Source organism: Drosophila ficusphila, unplaced genomic scaffold, assembly GCF_018152265.1.
Source record: "Drosophila ficusphila isolate 14025-0441.05 unplaced genomic scaffold, ASM1815226v1 contig_580, whole genome shotgun sequence".
Taxonomy (NCBI): Eukaryota; Metazoa; Arthropoda; class Insecta; order Diptera; family Drosophilidae; genus Drosophila; species Drosophila ficusphila.
Window position 1 is genome coordinate 218,917 of NW_025064510.1, and position 6,886 is coordinate 225,802.

The window sequence follows — 6,886 nt, forward strand, 5'->3', positions numbered from 1 at the left end:
GCGACCTTGTCGGGGTCGGTCTCGCTGATTACATCGCTGATTACATGGCTCGCTGATTACATGGCCAAGATATTTTATACTCCGCTGGAAAAACTGGCACTTGTCTCGGTTGAGACGGAGATTGGCCTCTCGAAGCCGTCGAAATACCTCGCGTAGATTCCGCACGTGCTCGGAGAGAGTGGCGCCGACGACGATGATGTCGTCCAAGTAGGCGAAAGCGTGTGGTTCCATGTCGGGGCCGATGACGGTGTCCAGCGCCCGTTGAAATGTGGCCGGCGCCGAGTGAAGCCCGAAAGGCATCACCTTCCAGTGAAATAGTCCGCGGCCCGGGACGGTGAATGCGGTGCATTCGCAGCTGGCCGGGGCGACTGGGATCTGCCAGTACCCGTTCTTCAGGTCCAACGTCGATATATAGCGGGCGTTTCGCAGCCGCTCCAAGATGTGGTGGATCCGCGGCAGCGGGTAAGCGTCGGGGATCGAGTTTTCGTTTAGCTGTCTGTAGTCGATGCACATCCTGGCCTCTCCATTCTTCTTTGCCGCGATGACTATCGGCGCGCTATGGGGGCTCTTGGAAGGCTCTATGCGTCCATCGCGGATAAGCTCGTCGATCTGTTGGTCGATAACGGCCCTCATCGCGGGATTCCGTGGATGATAACGTTGCTTAATAGGGCGATCGTGGCGCATCACGATCTTGTGCTCGGCGATGTGGGAGATGTGTTGAAGCGGGACAGCTCTCGTTCGAGAAACTTCCCAATCCAGGGCTCCGGGTAGTTGTCCTCGTGGCCTCTGGTTCTTGGTTCCTCCTCGGTGTCGTACTCGGCGTCAGCGATGCCGCAGGATGGAGGCGGCGGCTCCAGGTCGCTGAAGCGGACTCTCTTGGCCCCTTTGCGAAATGGGTTTCGCTGAACCGCTACTGGATCAGGCGTAGGTAGTGCTCCGGCCCAGCTTGGGACCGTGCGCACGTTGGGTGCGTCTGGGTGGCTGATGAGTATGCCCGTGGGTGCGCCAGAGCGGCGGCTTCGGGGTGCGCCTGTGTGGCGGCTTGTGCCGTCGTCCGTGGGGCGGCCTGAGTGTGTGCCTGTGTGTGCGCCGGTGCGGCAACTGATGAGTGCGCCCGTGGGGCGGCTTGTGTGCGCCCGTGGGGCGGCCTGGGTGTGCGCCGGTGTGGCGGCCTGAGTCTACGCCGGCGTGGCGGCTGAGGGGTGCGCCTGCGTTGCGACGGCTGATGCGTGTGCCCGTGGGGCGGTTTGTGTTTGCGCCGGTGTGGCGGCTTGTGTTTGCGCCTGCGTGGCGGCTTCGGTGTGCGCTCGTGGAGCGGCTTCGGTGTGCGCCTGGGTGGCGGCTTTGATGTGCGCTCGTGGAGCAGCCTCGGTGTGCGCCTGGGTGGCGGCTTTGATGTGCGCTCGTGGAGCGGCCTCGGTGTGCGCCTGTGTGGCGGCTTTGATGTGCGCTCGTGGAGCGGCCTGGGGGTGCGCCTGTGTTTTTTTTTTTTTTTTTTTTTTTTATAGTAGGTGGTAAAGCTTGAAGAGCCGAAGTCTGGGTCTTTCACCCAGTAAAACCCCCGAACCTACTCTCCGTTTCCCTTCTCACGGTACAACCGCAGGGGTTAACCTTGGGTATTACTTCGCGAGGGGGGAGATGGCCTGAAAAGCCGCAACTAGTAATTAAACTAGGTTAGACGACGGTTGCGCTGACGTTCAGCGCGACGCATGGATTTCATGACAAAGACTGTCATTTTGCTGACGGCATCCCAATTGTTTTGTGAGCCCAGTAGCGTATCCATCAGGTCAGAGACCGTGAACGGCTTCCCAATTGCTAGGCTGAGCTCATGCCTTATAGCTTCAAATTTCGGACATAAAAAGAAAACATGTTCTGCGTCTTCGATTGCCCCAGTACACTGTGTGCAGAACGGGTCCGTCTCGTGCCCAAACCTATGAAGATAGGATTTAAAGCACCCATGTCCTGTCAACAGTTGCGTCATGTAGAAGTCAACCTGTCCGTGCTTTCTTTCAACCCAACGCTTCACATCTGGCAGTAGCTTGTACGTCCACCTACCCTTTGTGCTTCCACTCCACCGGTTTTGCCACGCTGAGACCACGCGGGCTCTACTCTCCTCGATCGATGCAAATTCGCCGGCCAGCTCCTGCGCCTGCTTTGCGAGCAGGTCTAGGGGCGTCGTGGCGGCTAGCAATAACGCGCTTTCCTCGGAAATGGTCCGAAAGCCACATATAACTCGGAGTGCGGCGCGTCTGTATGCCGCCCTGCATGAGCGACTATATGTGGGCGAGGTCATGGCCGGAGCCCAGATCGGTGCCGCATACATGATTGTGGATTTCACCACATTTGCCAGAAGGCGCCTGCTCTGCTGTTTTGGCCCGTTGACATTCCCTAACATTCTAGCTAAAGACGTGGCAACTTTGGCCGCTTTGTTGCCCGTCACCTCTAAATGGAATTTGTACGTAAGCCGGTGGTCCAGCATTACGCCAAGATACCTAATGAAGGGCTTGGACCGTATAATTGTCCTACCCACTATTAATTGGGCGGTTTCTACTGCCTTCCTGCTGCTGATCAAGACGGCTTCCGTCTTGTGCTCGGCGAGCTTCAGGCCATTAGCACATAGCCAGTGGGAAGCTTGCTCGATAGACGCATTAGTTACTGCTTCGGCTTTATTTAGGTGCTTCGCTACTGCGACGACAGCAATATCGTCTGCGAAGCCAATGATCGTAGCTCCTTCAGGGAGCTGTAGGTTCAGTATTCCATCGTACATGCAGTTCCAGAGGGTAGGGCCCAGCACCGAGCCCTGGGGAACTCCTGCTGAAACTGCATAGCTTCGACGGCCCTCCTCAGTATCATATAGAAGCTGTCTGTTGCTAAGATACTCTGAGACTATGTCAGCCAAGACTTCCGCAGCATTTGTGAACGTGGGAAAATTCTCACTTTGAAGCGGGGAGGGCTCTTGCTGTGGCTGCAGTGCAACACTCGGCGGGAAGAGGTGCGCCACTATGTTGCTGAGTTGCTCAGGACATGTTGGGGTTGGCTGGCTGAAAGCCGCCAACTTCCCCATTACCAGCTTGTACGCTGTACCCCAGGGACGTGTGTCTGCGTCATCGCATAATTTTGCGAAGCATTGTTTCTTGCTCGCGGAGATCTCCTTTTTAAGAGCCGACCGCAAGGATTTGTAGAGGCGTTGGAGTGAGGCGAAGTCCGGCCTACCTCGAGAGCGCATGTATTGCCTTCGTGCCTGGTGGCACTTCCTGCGCGCCTCCGCTATGGCATCGGTCCACCAATACACCGGGGGACAACCATTACCACCAGCGCGTCTCCTTTGCATGGAAGCTGCGCATGCTGACCAAGTTGCTTTTTTTATGCATACAGCGTTTTCATTGGCGTTCTTACGCTCGTCATACACGAGATCTTCCGCCATTAAGATCAGGGCTTGCGGGTCGAGGGTAGAATCTCGGAACCCAGTGGACGCATTGATGTTTTTGCGTTTAAATCGCCCGTCTCTTATTTCCATGGTGATGGCCCGGTGGTCGCTTCCGGTATATATCTCTGAGACTTGCCATGCTGACGTCCTGGTTAAGGTTGGGCTCATAAACGTGATGTCGATCACTGAACCCATTCCCGCCTTCTCGAATGTGTTGGCTGACCCTGTGTTAGCCAGAGTGAGGCCTGACCGGGCAATAGCGTCCAACAATATGTGGCCTCTATGGTTTGTGAGGCGACTGCCCCACTCCGTTGCCCAGGCGTTGAAATCGCCGGCAATGATGATGGGATGTCGTCCTCTGGCGTCCTCCAGAATGTCGTCAACAATGCTGCCAAATGTCTGCGAGTCGACACTGGGTGCAATGTAGCACGAATAGATGGTAAGGCTACCCACCTTCGCCCTGACAAAACCTCTGCCTGAATGCCTGCATTGGATCTGCAGTGGTCTCGGGCTGCAGCTCCAAATTGCTGCACCACCTTGGGAGTTTTGAAACCAAATCCCATCGTGCTTACTTGCGTATGGCTCGCTCAAGATGGCCAGGTCTATTTTTAGGGCTCGCACCGTTTGTGCAAGCAAGTCCTGGGCCGCTCTGCAATGGTTCAAATTCAATTGGAGAATTTTCATTTCCCCTTTGCTTTGAGAGCCTGCTGATAAGCTGGACAGCTTCTGCTAAGCGTGTGGTGCTTGCAGTTTGCGCCCTGGGTTTTTGCGCATAGTAGGCAGCGTGCCTCTTTGCTGCAGCTTTTGGCCTCGTGATCGAGCCCACCGCAGTTAAAGCACGCTTTGGACAAATCGACCTTGCTACGGCAGTGCAAGGCCATGTGACCAAATGCGAGGCATTTATAGCATCGCTTTGGCTCAACGGACTTTCGGACCCTACAGTGCGCCCAGTCGATGCGGATTTTTCCTTCTGCTAGGATCTTCTCCGCAAGAACGGGCGGGATGCTCATCCTGGCTATTAATGTGCCCCCGTATGCCTTCCTTAGGGAAGGAATGGCCGCTGGTGGAATGTCGCCTTCGTAATTGGTGAAAACCGCCTGAATAATGTCATCCTTTGACGAAAACTCCGCAATGTCCCTAATCTCGACTTGGACTAGCTCCTTCAATTCTTTAACCTCTGCCTTATCAGACAGGGTCTCCTGCATCGCCTTCTGTAATTTGGATGTGGCTGGGTCGGCCGTTTTCATCATTTTGATGAGAAGCTCGCCCCTACCAGTCATCCGTATGCCTTTGACGCAATCTTTGTGTTGCTGTAAAGTTGGGTTATTTTTCACCAACTTTAACACGTCGGCATACTGCATGCCCTCGCCACACTTGACGACTAGTGCGTCTGTGCGTGGAGGGAGTTTTCTATGCTGCTGCTGCTTTTTTGGCTGCTGCTTCTTCGGTTTTTTGGTAACCGTCGACCATTTCTCCGCGCCCTCCTTCGTGCCTTTGTCCGCATGGCTCGGCGGAAGGGGGGCCGGAAATTTGCTTCGCAGCACTTGCGTAGGTGATGGCTTTCACCACCTTATTGCTTGTGCCGCAAGGTTGCGGCACCTTCTGCCTTTTTGGCGCTGAGAGCTTACCGGCTCTAGGGCTCTCACGTGACCTCTTGGGAGTGGGATTTTGCTCGCTGGGAATCTTTGGAGCCGTCTCCCGAATCCTAACTGCTGATTTTTGGAGGGCGATGACCTGCTGCACGAGTTCCTTCATAGGAATCGTCACCATCACCCTCGTCTTGCCTAACATCATGCTGTTTAATTGGGACAATTTCGCCCCGATCGCGCCAATGACTCCGTCTATGTCGCCATTGGCGATAAGCGGAGCCAGTCCCTGCTCGGAAATAGCGCTGAAGTGAAAGACCCCAGCTTCTGTGGGACCTCCAGCATGCGCCGTATCCGCCTGTTCCTGCTCTACTGCAGGCGAGAAAATGGGTGGAGATTTTGGCACCTTAGTCGGTGATCTCCCCATCTTGCTACTCTTCCTAAATGGGTCAGCTTCCGGCGCAGCAGAGTCTTTAGCTGCTGCGCTTTCGGCCTTGCCCTGAGTCGTCTCCTTAATTATGCTAACCGGGCCAGGGCCACGGCTCGCCATTCTTAATAATTCCTTTCCTGTTTCTACCTAACGCCTATGTGTATGCTACACTTTGGGTCGGAGGAGAGCTTTCTTTAGAGCTTTCCCCGCAGGTTGACAGCGCGGCTTACGCTCGCTGAGAGTTGGCAACTCTGAAGCGCAGCTGATCAGTCAACTGACCACGAAGATGGCAGACCTAATCACCCAATTCGGAAAATTGAGTGAAAAGGGCTTTCACTCACCTGCAGGGGGGGTATCACCCCTTCGTCCCAGTGCCGAGCCGACGCTACTGGAGCCAGAGAGATTCTGGGGTCCAGGGAAGACCTCCGCACACTGGTATGTTTATCCTTCCACAACTATGGGTCGCTACAACCCCTTCTCTTCAATTTTAGATGTCGCACACGCGGATCACAACGTAGGAAACTTGTTTTCGCGCACTCGAATATAAAACACGTCCGGTACGCAACGACTTTCCCGCAATCACCTGCGCCTGTGTGGCGGCTTGTACTTGCGCCTGGGTGGCGGCTTTTATGAGCGCTCGTGGAGCAGCCTCGGTGTGCGCCCGTGTGGCGGCTTTGGAGTGCGCCCGTGTGGCGGCTTGGGGTTGCGCCTGTGTTGCGGCGGCCGGTGAGTGCGCCTGGGTGGCGGCTTCGGTGTGCGCCCGTGTGGCGGCTTGTACCTGCGCCTGTGTGGCGGCTTCGATGTGCGCTCGTGGAGCAGCCTGGGAGTGCGCCTGTGTGGCGGCTTCGATGTGCGCCTGTGTGGCGGCTTCGATGTGCGCCTGTGTGGCGGCTTGTTTGTGCGCTCGTGGAGCGGCCTCGGTGTGTGCTCGTGGAACAGCTTGTGTTTGCGCCTGGGTGGCGGCTTCGGGGGTGCGCCTGTGGAGCGGCTCGTGTTTGCGCCTGGGTGGCGGCTGAGGAATGCGCCTGGGTTGTGGCGACGGATGAGTGCGTCTGGGTGGCGGGTGTGTGCGCCGGTGTGGCGGCACGTTTGCTCCGGATTGGTGCCGGCGAGCTGGTCCTCGTCGGTTGGTCAGGAATGGGTGGCTCGAGTTGGAGAGTCAGGCCCCCACACTGTAATGTGGCTCCTCCATAGCACAGGAAATCCATCCCGAGTAGAAGGTCGTCCAGCACATCCGCCATGATGAGGGCGGAGACGCTGACCCGAGCCTTTCCCAGCTGGATCGTGATTCGCAGGGCCTACGTAAGCTCCCTGCCGGTTCCGTCTGCTAACTTCACACGCGTTCGTACGGCACGATGATTCTTCCCGTCGGGGAGTGCCCTTGCCAGGCGCTCGCTTATAAAGCTATGCGAGGCCCCCGTATCCAAGGTGGCGGTGAGTGGG

General features: G+C 56.4%; 1 long non-coding RNA gene across 1 annotated transcript; it reads left to right on the top strand.

Moving 5' to 3' along the window:
- Nucleotides 1-5,705: 5,705 nt before the first annotated feature.
- On the top strand, nucleotides 5,706-6,003 carry LOC122320491. The gene is made up of 2 exons (XR_006245699.1): nucleotides 5,706-5,878; nucleotides 5,935-6,003. It is a non-coding gene; the product is annotated as an uncharacterized LOC122320491 (long non-coding RNA).
- The last annotated feature ends 883 nt before the right edge of the window (nucleotides 6,004-6,886 follow it).